The sequence below is a fragment of the Haemaphysalis longicornis genome, unplaced genomic scaffold (assembly GCF_048455015.1).
Source record: "Haemaphysalis longicornis isolate Haplotype H1 unplaced genomic scaffold, Haemaphysalis longicornis Haplotype H1 scaffold_5, whole genome shotgun sequence".
Taxonomy (NCBI): domain Eukaryota; kingdom Metazoa; phylum Arthropoda; class Arachnida; order Ixodida; family Ixodidae; genus Haemaphysalis; species Haemaphysalis longicornis.
Window position 1 is genome coordinate 151,810,514 of NW_027526385.1, and position 14,706 is coordinate 151,825,219.

A 14,706-nucleotide genomic window follows, 5' to 3' on the forward strand; every position below is an offset into this window, starting at 1 on the left:
TAATTAAAAAAGCTATGGTATTCGCACGTTGATATCAAGTTACTTATATTGGCTCTTGAAGAATGCCTTCATAGCAAATCATTCGTCTGAAGCGGACTTTAAAGGAGTTCGGGGTATAGCGCGCAATAAGAATACAAGAGATCTTCGGGAGGTACTTACTAAAATGCTGTTGAGCCATCATAGTTTATATCAAACATCATATAGGGCTCATAAACAAATATTTTGCCATCAAAGCATTTGCGTGTAATAGCCGAGTCGATTTTAATAGCACGAGGAAGCACGGCGTGTAATAGCACGAGGAAGCGGGTTCGATTTCCGGCCGTGGCGGCCGCTTTTCTGATGGAGGCGAAAAGCGAAAACGCCCGTGTGTACGAGATTTCGGCGCATGTTGAAGATCCCCAGATGGTCAAAATTAATCCGGAGCCCTCCACTACGATTGATTGATTGTAGGGCTTAACGCGCCGACGCAACGCAGGCGATGAGGCGCGCCGTAGTGGAGGGCTCCGGGTTAATTTGGACCACCTGGGGATCTTTAACGTGCGCCGAAACCTCGTGCACACGGGCGTTTTTGCTTTTCGCCTCCAGCCCTCTACTACGGCGCGCCTCATCGCCTGCGTTGTGTCGGTGCGTTAAACACCACAATCAATCAATAACCCTTGGTTTGTTTATTTCTGTATTTTGTTGCCAGCGTCTGGTCGCGCACAGCTGTCTTATCTATGTACTGAAAACGTGTTTCTGTCTCTTTTTTTTTTATGCTGCGCAGGCTAATTTGATAGGAAAAGCGAATCGCCTGTCGTAACCCGAATAGAATGTTCGTCGTTCATTACCAATCTTCTAGTTATGATTCGACGGTTCTACAAGGATTAACGCCAAGCGATTAATGGCATTCCAATCGCCGACGCCAGTCTGCGCACGTCACTTCGTTGACTGCTTCTACGCCGCTTGTATTCTGTTTGAGTTTTTTGTGCAGCACGAGTTCGCTCTAATAAACGTTTCTTCTCTGAACAAAACCTGCGTCGTCGTTAGCTACGTGACGATATTGAAAAACTTTAAAATTTACACTACAGTTGCGGATTATGGGTGACAGTGACGCAACAGAGACCAGCAGAAAAACAAATTTATCAGCATGGTAACTCCAAGTTTGCATTGCTGCGAAAGTCATAAACTGCGTAAGCAGTTTCCGGAGAGTGCGGAAGGTATCCGAAAAATGATCTTGTTGATGTTAAGGGAATGCAGAAAAAAACACGTCCCGTGCCCCCCGCCCCCACCCTGTAAAAGTTCACTCTCTTAGCCGGTCAGCGTACACACATAGCACTCAAAACACACACAAAAAAATTAAAGCCGTTCCACTCAATGTGAAAGCTGTCGAAAGTGCAAAGCAGTAATTAGGAATAATGGGCCGCAGCGCCGTTATCCGCTCACTGCTGCCACCCCATGCAATTCAAATTTACAGGCTTCGCAATGCTCGCGCGCCCTCGCCTGAAACTCCGCCAGCGGGAGTTCTGTTCTTTTTGTGCTTGTTTAATTTCATATGCTGGAGCTGTTGTGCGTCATTTCGAACGCGTTATTTTAAAGACGATAGTCTTTCTTGGGCTACTTAAACCCATAAATTTTGGTCTGTCTGTATTTCTGTATGTCTGTCTGTCCGTCTGTCTGTCTGTGACCCGATTCAGCCACCTTTTTTTTTTTCTTTATTGCCTGCTTTGGCACATACAGAACACAGACATTCATTCACAGACAGCCGTCAACCTGACTTTGGTTGACGTCATGTGTTTAAAAGTCCCTTAGGTGTACCAACGATTCCATGTCTGCAAGACATTCGGGCGGATTCGACACATATTTTTGATTTTCCACGTATTCACTCATTGCCTCTCTAAAATACTGTCTTGCGCTACGCGCATCGATGTCCGGCCAAAGCAAAACAATGCCTGCGCAATAGTCTTATATAGTCACAGCTAAATCTACCCGTCTATGTACGGTGGAATGTTCATACTTGTCAACATTGTTGAAGAAGAACAAGACATACGCAAATATGAGACAACAAATCAATACAGAAGTGATATTTGCAGTGTTCCTTTATAAAAAAATCAAACATGCTTGAATTTGCGAAATTACATACTTCATCAACTCCAGAAAAATAATTCACTCCGCCGTCGCCTGCTGTCGCCCGCGCCACTATAGCTTCTGGGGCCATTTTAAGAAATCAACCGGCAACAGTTACTCAAGATTCCACTAGGTAGGTTCCACGTTCTGCTTGCAACGCACGTGGAGTAGGGAAACGCGGTTCTATAAACGTTGAAGTAGGCCGGCCTTCGCCCTCCAGCAAGCGTAATCATGCGAACGGCAATTAAATTTCGCATTTCGATATCTCAGAGTACGGATGCGCTAGAAGAATTCTGCTAAATGAAACTGCGTGGAAACACAATTCCGTCCAACTGTTCAATGCAAACATGCCTGCTTACTGCAGCCATTAAAAAGTTAATTGTTCAATTATAGTTAATTAAGCCACCGACGTCAATAATTGCCACCTAATTCTGTGTCCCCCTGGGCACCAAACGTTACTGTAGGGGTGGTTGTCATGTAAATCTAAGTGCCTAATTTAAAAAAAAAAAACATGTCGACTTAACTTCGATCACCCTGTAAATATAAAAGTAAACCCAGTTCCTACCCAGGTGAAATCTGCTGAAATTCTTGTGCGTCATGTTAGAGTCGTCTTGGCGGCTCATTCTCACAATTTTTTTCGTATACTTCTGGCAAAACAACACTTCCAGCCATTTCTGAAACAGTAATCCACCCGTAGGTGACTATACATTCACAACCGACAGTAATTCTGTAATGTTTACAACTTCACTGTGAGCTTACTAATTGTGAAAACTAAATTAAACTCCGCGTAATGGCGGATTCGTATTATTGGCTAATTTTCATATAATTTGTTTCGGGATACTTTCAATAACACAAGAGTTAGAGCCGTTTTCTGTAATCATTCTCTTTCCGTAGATGACTATGCTTCACTGCGCAACACGCATTGCGAGAAAGCTACAAAACCCAAGCTTACACCGATTTTATGAAAGTCGGCTTCACCTACAAACTTGGTGCATTGCTAGAAAGACATTTTTAGGGGAAATTTAAGCAGTCGAATAAAAATATGAAGGCGTTTGCACCTTTTTTTTAATTGTTTTTTTCTATACTTGGAACGGTTTATTTTTTTTAGGGGCAGACAAACCTGCTCCAGAGGCAGCGCGACACGACACCAGCGTCAAGACCAGCACTGGAACAGCTCCGCTGTTAAAAATGTGTGGTCAAGGTACCTTAGCGCTATGTCCCACAACAATGGCAAGCCACTCCATGGCTGAGCTCAGGTTACCATATTAAAGGGGCAATGAATAAACTACAATGCTGGCTCAGTTGTAAATGAAAAGAAGGGGCTTTCACCTGTAATATAATATAAAAGTACGTTCTGCAAGAGAATGCGCTTATTTTCACAGAGAGGGCAAAAAAATGTATTCGTGATTTTTTTAACATGAAAGTGTTTTTTTTTTTCGGGATACACAAATATTTTAGTGATGTCATCTGTCACGGAAGTGACGCCAGTAGTATGAAGCAAGCGGCCTGTAAAGGGTGCACGCTTCCACACAGGGTCTTTTTGCGGGGAAGCAACATTTAGTACTAAAGAGTACGTTATACTTAGGGTTGTTTTTACGCTGTGTCTAAAGGTACGTCAGACGTACCCGCAAGATTTCTTAAAGATACGTCGGACGTACTGGGCTCAGAGTGGCTCGAAAGCGGCGTTCCTCGAAACTAGCGTGGTTATCTCGAACCATCGACGGCAAAACCATCACGCGTTTGCTGTATATAAGCCAACAATCTAACGATGCCTAACCTGACGCAGAATGTATTTTTTTTCCTCGTGTTCTCTAGTTGGACCTTATTTGAAGGGGCGGTTAGAGCCTTCGCTGAGGTCAGAGGTCGAATGCGGCCCACTACGGGTTCTCGCAAGAAGGAAACAAAATCATGTGTGACGCGAGTATCTTTCTTTTTTTTCCCCTCATATGTTTCTGTTTAAAGCCCTAACCACATGGACGCGAAATCACGCGTCGCGCGAGCGTCGGCGTCGTTCGGCGTCAGCGCGCGGGCCCACAGGAGACCAACGAAGTCGCGCGCCAGTCGCTGCGTCGGCGGGCGTTGCTGGACACGTATACCATCCGGTTGAGGTCGTTTATGAGCAGTTATTGTCGCTTCTTGAACTGCAATTATCAAGACTTTAGCTTTAGCAAAAAAAAATCACTTGGAGTCTTCATTTATTGCTATGTTGGCGGGCAAATATTGAAATGCTGCGAAATGTATCTCGAGCCATCATGGTCAAATCAGAACAAAATAAGATAGAATGTTAAACGAAGACGCACCTCGCAAAACTTCTTTAGTTGCTACTTGATTTAAACTTCATGTTGCGTACTGACTGCACGTTCATGAATTCAAATTGTAAGCAAAACAAATTTCAGCGCTGCCTTGATACTGAGGTTACCGTCGAACGTCATTTGTAGGTTGAAAGGCAGGGTACTCTGGCACCCTGTCTGTACTCTGCAAAAAAAAACTGATCAAACCCTCACCAAAAAAAAATACTGTTTTTGCTCGGATTCGAACTATGGACTTTCAAAACAGAAGCCCGGCCCTCAACCGCTCGACCACGCGAAGAGGCGAGGAGGTTTGAAGAGTTCGGTACCAACTGAGGCTGCCCACGAATAGTGTCGGGTGTGCTTTCTTTTGGTCGTATTTGAGAGATTTGAGCAGTGGTAACGCTTGCTTCTTGCACACGGATCTTGGAGCCGAGGACAATAATGCTAGTGCTACAAGCGATGAAACCACAGCTCCCTTATTTGAGTCAAAAAAGCTATCGCACATCCCCGGTCTCCCCTGCGCAAGCCACGGGAGCTACGAATGGAATGGAATGCGCCAGAATTCTGGCGTTGATAACGCTTGCTCGTCACGCACCGATCTTGCTGACAAGCCACATTATGCTAATACTGGATGCGATGTAACCAGAGCTCCCTCATTTAACTCACACAAAGCTATCGCAGATCCCCGATCTCCCCGATGAAAGCCGAACAAGCCACAAATGGATGAGCGCTTGCCAACAGAAATAGCTTGCAATTTGTCGCAGGCAACCGATTACCATAAGTTAAAAAGAAATTGATTGTTTTCTGCTGAAAGGAACGACCCCAAACCACGCGAAGACAGACGCTGCCGCTCGCTTTCCGATGCTCTCTCGCGCTGCGTCGACGCCGATATCTGGCGAGCGTAGACATCGGCGTCGCTCGAGTTTCAGCTCGCGTCGCCATGCATTTCTGGCGACGCGACGTCGACGCGAGAAAACGCTGAACGTACGCTGCATGTTTGGGCCGAGTGAAACCGAATACATCGACGTACTTAAAAAAGTTTCGCGGATATGTCCGAAGTATCTTAAAAAAAGTCTTGCGGGTACGTCCGACGTATCTTTAAGAAATTTTGCGGGTACGTCCGACGTATCTTTAAGAAATGCTGCGGGTACGTCCGACATACCTTTAGACACAGCGTTGTTTTTAATGGGGTTTTATATTTTAACAGGAAAGTGTTTTATGCCACGATACACCAAGATTTCCCTGACGTCATATCCGTCACAGAAATGACGCCAGTACACCTTTGCCGAAACGACCCGCCACCAGGACGTCGCTCGCCAAGCACACCCACAAGACAGCCGCCGACCCTCAAATCATTCTCAGCTGCAGATTTCGTTGCACATTTCACTTTCGTGTTTCACTGATTCCTCTGACAAAGGAATCAACTGCAGTTTTTTTTTTTTCTGATTATTCCATCATTCGAGAACAGGATTATCCAGCTCTCGGAAGATAAACGGCCCGGCGGAGCGCTGTAGCAGACGACGTGCGGCTGCTCCCGCCCAGTGCGGGCCGTGTGCGCATGCGCCGGCTGTCTCCGAATCTCGCCACTTCTCGGCCCCGGCGCTTCGCGGAGCGCTGCGGCCACGCGCTCGCCGTTTCCCTTTAAGAGTGGACCGCACTGTACATACGTCCGTCAGACTACCGCGTTACCCGGAACAAACATCCACACACACTGAAAGAGTACTCCTACAGCAATGACACGTTCAAGCACTCCTTTTTTCTTCTTGCGATAAGGGAATAGAGTTGTTTAGATTCCTCCACTAATTAATTCTAAATGGTCCGACTTTGCCTCCAAATTAGAAAATATGTTCTGTTAGTGCGGTAACACTCGCATCCCCAGAGGCATTGCGCCACCAGTGAAAGCGTATCAGTGGAGTATATAAGTGTTAACTGGAGTGTTTGCAAATGTGCTATTATTAGCCTGCGAACAACTGCATTTCATGCCCAATTTCTCTTCTTTTTGCTGTTGGTTTCTTTGTCTTGTCAGAGGTTAGAAAGTGTGACTTGTTTATGCGTTTTTTTATAAGTGCGGATATGTATAGGTGCTAGAAGTGTGTTTTTCAAGAATTTCAGCTCCGTATTCTTCCTAACTATAAATAAAAGAAACCTACTGTGTATATTTTACCTCTTATACTTCGTGATGACTGCCATTTCACTACAGAACCCGCCGCGGTGGCTCAGTGGCTAAGGCGTTGCGCTGCTGAGCACGAGGTCGCGGGTTCGATTCCCGGCTGCGGCGGCCGCTTTTCTGATGGAGGCGAAAAGCAAAAACGCCCGTGTGTACGAGATTTCGGCGCACGATAAAGATCCCCAGGTGGTCAAAATTAATCCGGAGCCCTCCACTACGGCGCGCCTCATCGTCTGCGTTGCGTCGGTGCGTTAAACCCTACAATCAATCAATCAATTTCACTACATTCCTGTTTCTGTTTTCTGCGCTGATATTTATTTATGTACCACCTGCATGTACAATCTGTACGCCCACCTGGTATGGTCTCTGAATGAGACTAGCAGTATTGAAAATAAATAAATAAATAAATAAATAACTAAATAAATTTTAAGTGGATGTTCAGCGTTCCCTCGCAGAAACTTACTCCACCTTAGGTATTTCCTCTAAAGTGTTCTACCATGCAGAGGGGAGTCATTGATAATCAGTCAATCAAGCAATCTGCTCCGTAGCTGTTTATTTAGTCCACTGATTCTCAAACGGGAGTCCGAGGACCCCAGAGGGCACGCAAGAGCATTTGAGGAATCCGCGAAGCCTCCTGAAACACGTTGCCCCCGCCATTCTTTTCTCCATTTTGCCAGAACTTCCTGGCAATGCGAAAAGGTGGCTTCGCCGCATGACATGTACGTTTCGCTTCTCCGCGTGGCACTTGTATTTTAAAGTCTGTTTTTTGCACAACACGCCAGCTATGAAAGAGAAGAAAAAAAACACACCCAGAAAAGGCAACATATGGGTGTTTTAGAAGACTATTCCAGGAGAAATTGTTTAACATTATGGGAGGCATCCTCATGAAATTCAGACACGAGAGACGGGCATTAAATAGCGGTGTGGGCCACGTAAGTTGCAAGTGCAAGTTATTTCACATTATGGCCCCGATCAACATACATTTCATTCCTTTCGCAAGACCGAAAGGGGTCCCCGGCGCGCTCATGGCTGAGAATCAGTTATTTTGTGTATACAACCTGAAGAAAAATATATGCTCTATTGGCCGTGTATAGATGACTCATATCACGCCGAATTTCAGTTAGTTAACGTCACAGAGTTGCCGTCTGCTGTCAACTCCTGCATGAACATCTACGGGAGGAGTACGGTTGCACAAAACAGCAGTAACTCGTGCCTTATTGAAATTATCCCACGAACAAATTAAATGACGTTGGACTGCTCGAGTCACTACATAACCGTGGAACGTTTTACCTAAGGACGTGTTATTGATAACCATCAATCGCAGTATTAGGACAAGTTTGGCTGAATAAAAGGACTGCTCTGTCCTACAGCAATGGCAGGAATTTTATCGCAAACTTCTAAGAAATAATGGAGACATAAGGGAAAATCACTGCAGCAGTGGTGACTGCACAGTCAATTTTTTGCTGTTTCTCTGTGACGACACAGAATCTTGTTCACGCGATTGGCGGTCGCCGACGAAAGTCACCGGCATGAAAAATGACTAAATGACTGTGAGACTGAAGTGATACCTTTGGTATAGTTTGATCGTATTACTTCAGAGAGAGAGAGAATGCTCTTTGATGTGAACTGGTGAGGTCAGCACTGCTAGGGACAAGGCTTGCTGCGCCAGACGGGGGTGACTACATTGATGAGTGGTGAATATTAGACATTAGGGGTACAGCAGGAAGAAGACAAACAAGAAACGTTGAAAAAAGAAAAGAAAAACAAAAAAATGCTGCCAGCAGAGTCCGGACATAAAAATACAGTTGAAAAGAAAATCGTTAATGGAAACGCTGAATCAAAATGAAACGTAAACGACGCGAGAAAAATGAGTAACAACACCAACCCAAGAAAAATAAATAGATGAACGCCACAGTGCGAAAGAGTAGATATCGCGACGCACTTGCTCTGTCTGTGATCTAGAGAAATTAGTCCAGTTCAGTGTCTCGTAGGAACCAAAGCCGAACTTTTGTGCCTAAAGTACTGCCAGCACTATTGGCCCAGGGCCGAAGAAAATGACGATGTTCCAGACTGCCTCCATAGCGTACAGGAGAGAGGGAGCTCGCTGCAGTTTTTCGCGCAGCAGCGAATCGAGGGCTGAAGCGCAGCAAGTGATTTGCAGTCTCGCGCACAGCGCAAGTCCGGCACAGGGGGAATCGTCCCAACCTATCTTGAACTTAAAACTCCGATTAAATGCTACATTCAGGCGCAGTTGGTGCAACACTCCTTAAGGAGCCAACCAGCTGCTACTTGAACGGTTTATTTTCGAGATGTCCCACGCTACGAACATCCCACCATCTACTCCCGCTTTCCCCACTTGACCTAGCGTCTTCCTGGTGTAATAAAGGCTATCTCCTCTCTTCCTCCTTCACACCGCTTGTTGATGCCGCGTGGAAAGTGGAAGTTACAGTGCGGGTCAATAGCCTGCAGTGGTGGATACCTGCGATGCAAACGTACGATTAACACGCTAAAAGCTATGCTTTTAGTACTGGCTCATATTACGTCACTCCTGCCCATAACACGTCACTGTAGCGCCAAATTTGAAAGGGTTTCGATATTTCTTGCGTTTTCTCGGTTAATGAACGTCTGTCGTAACTGGGATGGAGCTGAGTGACTTACCCAATGCTAAATCTTTCAAACTGAACGAGGTTGTGTTTTGTATTAGTGGCCCCTTCATTCATTCATTCATTCATTCATTCATTCATTCATTCATTCATTCGTTCATTCATCCAAGTCCTGTATACAGTATTAATTTTCTGGTCAATATAAGCACGCAGTGCTTGTAAAGTGACCAGGCAGTTGGTGAAACATCACACTTCGATTGAATTTTATGATAAGCAGTACAATTTTTTTCCGTCCATACACTGAACCCTCCCCAGTGCAGGAAACTAACCACACACACACACACACACACAAAAGAGGTGATTTTCTTTTTTCTTTTTCTTTTTTTTTTTTTTTTTTTGCTGCGGAACATTTATCAACGTTTTTTTTTTCTATTGAACACTGTTATTAGGGAAAGAAGTGGAATATTACAGTAACATGTTAAGTAAATTTAGAGCCCTTTTGCCTACGAGAATAAAAGAGCAACTTTATTTTGCCTATGTGCACGCACGGTTACATTATTGCTTACTTGTATGGGGAGTTGCGTCAAAATCACTCATGGTTGGCTTGCATCGCATGCAAAAAAAGGGTCTGCGGTTCATTCATAATCTCAAACTATACCAATACATACACATACTTTCAACAAGATTGCATACTTGATGTTCAGTCATTGTATAATCAACGACTGGCTGAAACGATTTTTCTAGAGTTCAATACTAACCCAGAGCTTTTTCTTTTTAATTTCATAACACTGAAGTGGCATATAATTTCCGGCATAAAACTTTATAAAAGCACGAACTAGAACTAATTATGGCACTCATACACTTAAATGTCAAATTCCTAATCTTTTGAACAATCACCCTGTACTATTTGACATGGTTGAACACACTTCCTCGGTATACGCTTTTAAACGGAAAACCAAAATGTATTTTCTCCATGATGTGTAATATTTTTCTTGTAGATCTGTTGACTTTGAGATTTTTTACGCTATATTACTTTTTCTGCGCAAAAACGAAGAGTGGGCACGGTAATTTTATTTCTGTTACATTTTGTTAAGCAAGAAAAGCGTGTAATTCTCTTCAGTTATGTCTTCTTAGTATGCTTTATTTTGGCATATGTTGCTGTTGTTAAACCGGAAGTGTGCATGCTTGTTGTATGTATTTTGGCATGTATAGCTGCTTCTTCTGTCTCTTGTGCTGTCAGGTGCTAGGGGCCTAGTCAGGCGAGTATTGCAGTCGTCTTTGGCGGCAGCCGCTGCACCTGGGGCGACTGCAATGCCTCAATCGCCTTTTGCCTCAGCACCTTGGCAATTTTATTGTCAGAAGTTCAATAAACAAACAAACAAACTTGTTTCAAAGCGATGCACCAATATCACCCTCACAATAATGCCATTCAATGCGACTTTGAAAGCGTACACAGATAACGGAACGTGAGTATTAACAAGTTAAACACAAAGCAGATGAACAAATCCACATATGTCAAGTGGCATTACACACTCGGTGCTTACAAAACCTGGACGGAATTTTCTAATTGCTTTGGGCAGTTTCCGCTTTGTGTTTATATTGCATAATTCATCGTACACATAATACTAAGCCGCCACCCCTAAGCCATTCAGCAGCGTCAGGAAGCCACCGTGTTTTGTCTGCTAGTTCTAAACTGTATCCTTTTGAGAGAGAGATAAATCACGGACGGAAAGGCTTGGAGGTTAACCAGGTGTAGATCCCGGTTAGCTACCCTGCAGTGGGGGAATAAGGTTCAGCGGATAAAAGAGAGGGCGGGAGTGCATCTTTCGAAATTATATTGCGCTTATTAGCTTAAAAGCTGAATTGCAAATCACAAGAACTTGTTTTTTTTTTTTTTTTGCACTGTTGTGGACTGCGCCTGGTCAGTCGTGACGGTTTTGTCTTGCAATCCCTTGACTTTGCTGCGCAATCACATCCACACTGTGCATTCGAATAAATTTTGTTTTCGCTTTCGTTTCTTTAGAGGGGGAGAGGTGATCGGCTGAAAGTGACTGAAAACATAAGGGTCTCGGCGCGTTCTGTTAATTGCAATGACAAAATTAAGGTTTTATCAGAGCTTGTTTAGGCTAGGCTGTACGATTTGATTTACGATTTGATACGATTTTACGATTTGACTCTTTTTGTAAGTTCAGTCTTTAGTCGTTCCGTAAACCTGAGAGGGATGTGTTCTGCAACCGCATTCTTACCGTCCTAGAGCTACCCTTGGCAACTACTGCTCCTTAGTCAGCCACAACTATTGCATACGGTGCATCTACGTTCGTTTTCCCCTCGAGCGTTCAAGGACTACTGATACGAAATTTTCGTATCACGTTTTTTTTTTTTTTTTTTCGCTGCGATCGGTGCCTACCAGGCCGCTAATCATTGAATGGCACATTATACTGTCGATCGCAGCGTAAATAATCATTTACGGCGTCATTTCTTCACGTCAGTTGCGACAAACGCAGTGTCTAGAGTGCCGTCCGACGGCTCTTTAGCGGGGCCTTGCAGTGCCGTGCGACGGCGCTGCAAGCTTATGCTCCCGTGCCGTCCGGCCAGTCCGGCGCTTGAGCGGCGGAGCTTTCAGCACACGGCCAGTGCCACGCCTTCGAGCTTCAGTCGTCTTAAAATACCCATACGAAATAAAAGAAGTTTCTTACGATGCAGCTCAAGATCGGACGCTCGCGGGTGATTATATAAGACGTTGTGTAAATGTATCCCTAGCTGTGAACAAGCAAGCCGAAACCAAGGTGCAATGTGCGCTCACCCAGTGACTCGGTGTGAACACCGCCGCATCGCGCGACGCGTGTCGCGCGATGCGGCGGTGTTCACACTTGCGACGAGAGATGATGCGACTTTATTTAGAATAGTACCCAAAGCATTGCGGGTAGCGCGAAGAGCCGAAAATAACGAACTCAAGCAGACCCTTTTCAACATCTTATTACAGCAAGAAATACACACGTTTGCTTTCACGCCACACCTGTATCGCAGACCGCAAAGTTCGCTTCTTTTCACAGACGCAAAAGTTCTGGCACCTACGAACTCCACGTTGAAACTCTATGGGTGCTTACTACTCGCTGATAGAGGCACGACAAGGCTGCAAGTTAGCTATATACTGTCCCGCTATGGATCCAGCTATACCTACGAAGATGAAGCCCGCAGGCCTATTGGTATGGGCACACTGCCTTCTGCGGCCCTTGCAGGCTTGGGTCTCCCAGAATATATGTATGCTAATAATAAAGAAGCTTGCTCTGTCAAGTCAAAGTAGTTTCTGCGCACTGGTGAGTCGCACGCTGTTCGTCGATTGGTAGTACATGTGTACGCTAAAGCCACTGACCAAAGCGCCGGTGAGCACGGGATGCTGCTTGCCGGCCGAGCGGGCCTCCCTTGGCGGGCCGGGCCAACTTAGACTGGGCGGCGCCTCGCCGCTGTTTGCCATTGCGGAATGGTAAAAAAACGTTTTTTACCGACTACGTCAGGTGACTCTGCAGCCCTGATTAACTATCCGGTTTTGCGATGTCGTCGCGCGACGAGGGACGAGCGATCGGCTCCGCCGTCGCAAAGCGACTAAAAGCGAAGCATAGCGAAGGCCGCGTCATCGCCTTGCGACGTGGCGGGCTAAGTCGCCAGTGGGAATGAGTACGCGCACATTGCACCTAATTCGTTACGGCTCGCTTGCTCACAGGGATACATTAACACAACGGCTTATATAACCGCCCGCGAGCGTCCGATGTTGAGCTGGCTGATGCGTCATAAGGAACTGAGCACTTTTCTTTTCTTTCGTGCTGGCCGTGTGCTGAGAGCTCTGTACAGGAGTCTCTCAAACGCCGCATCGGCCGGACGGCACGGGAGCATACGCTTGCAGCGCCGTCGGACGGCACTGCAAGGGCCAGCTAAAGAGCCGTCGGACGGCACTCTCGACACTGCGTTCAACAAAACCATGGAGGAAAGAATACTCGACAAAACGAACGCCGAGCGGACGCCATGACAGGAGAGCACCCATGACGTCACCATTCTTGTCGCACCGCTGGCTGTCTGGACGCGCGCGCAACAGACCGGCTGAGGTTTTCACCATCCCCACGCGCCCGGGCAGCATGACGTCAGTCCCGAAACCATGACGTGATACACAAGCGTAGCAGCGCGCGCCAACCCCAGCCAGCCCGTCGGCTACGTCACGGGAGCCCCGACGTCGGAAGTTGGGGCATCGCCTCCTGTATTTTACAAGTCTGAAGGTGATGGTTTCAGGCAAGCAGCAGATGATGTCATGCTGGCCCGCTGTGGGCTTTCTCGTGCGGGCAAAGATTAAAATGGATTTAAAATATGTTATATTGAACGGTTACGGCTGAAATTCGCTAGGAGATATCTCCTGGTAAAAAGGAAGCATTTTACATAGTTATCTCAGCTTTGAAATTTCGTGTAACTACTCCTTAGAGAAAATTGAAGTTTTGGGTGGTTAAAGCGCCGAAGCTACGCCTGGGTTAGGAGGTGCGCCTTAGTGCAGGGCTGCGGATGTAATTTGGCACCCCGGGTATCCTTAATGTGAGTCTAAATCTCGAACACACGGGCATTTTCGCTTTTCGCCGCCTTCAGGAAAGCGGCAGGGATCGAACCCACGTCCTTGGGTACACCAGCACTACGTCTTACCGGCTGAGCCGTCGCAGTTGTTTTCTTTTTTCTTTTTTTTTGTTCTGGGCCACCACGGCGGTGGCGTCATACAAAAAAATGGGACAAAGCATTGTAATCATTAGATTCAAAGCCTAGGAAACACTAATAGAGCGCAAATTCAAGCTGGTGATTGGTATCGTGCATCGGGTGTTTCGCCTTCCAAGTCATCTCTGCAAGTGTAGCTGTGATTCAAAAGAGTGGGTGACGCATCCGAACGATATGGATTGCCAGAACACATGGTGCGAAGCAAAAAAAAAACGAAAGTGTGGGAGTACAAACCACGCGCTATTCGTGGGTACAGAGTGAGATGGAGGGAGAGCGTGAGATAAAGGCCGGTTAAATTGGATGTCTTATGGTGACTCACTTTGTGACTAACAACTGACTTCCCTCCACCTCGTAAAGAAGTTGAAGCTGTTGAGAATGGTAGTACAAGTATCCCCTAGCAACTAGGGTAATCGCTAGGGCCGATAAAGAAAGCGGAAGCTTTCGAGCTGGCTTTATTCACTCTGGGTGCAGTAGCGTTAATACGTTAAGCAGCAGTAATTGCAAGAGAAAGAAAAACGTGGACCTTTATCGCTTCTTGTAAAGGCTCTTTGTGATATCTGCCCAGATTCTCAACATCGGCTGAGGTTTGGGGAGGAGAGATGTGGGTTTTTAAGCACACTTTAATGTTGTTTTTGTTTTTAAGTTGCAAATAGGCTTTTCTTTGTTGAATTTTGATTTAATTGTAGGGTTTAACGTGCCGACGCAGCGCAGGCGATGAGGCGCGCCGTAATGGAGGGCTCCGGATTAATTTCGACCACCTGGGGATCTTTAACGTACGCCGAAATCTCGTACACAC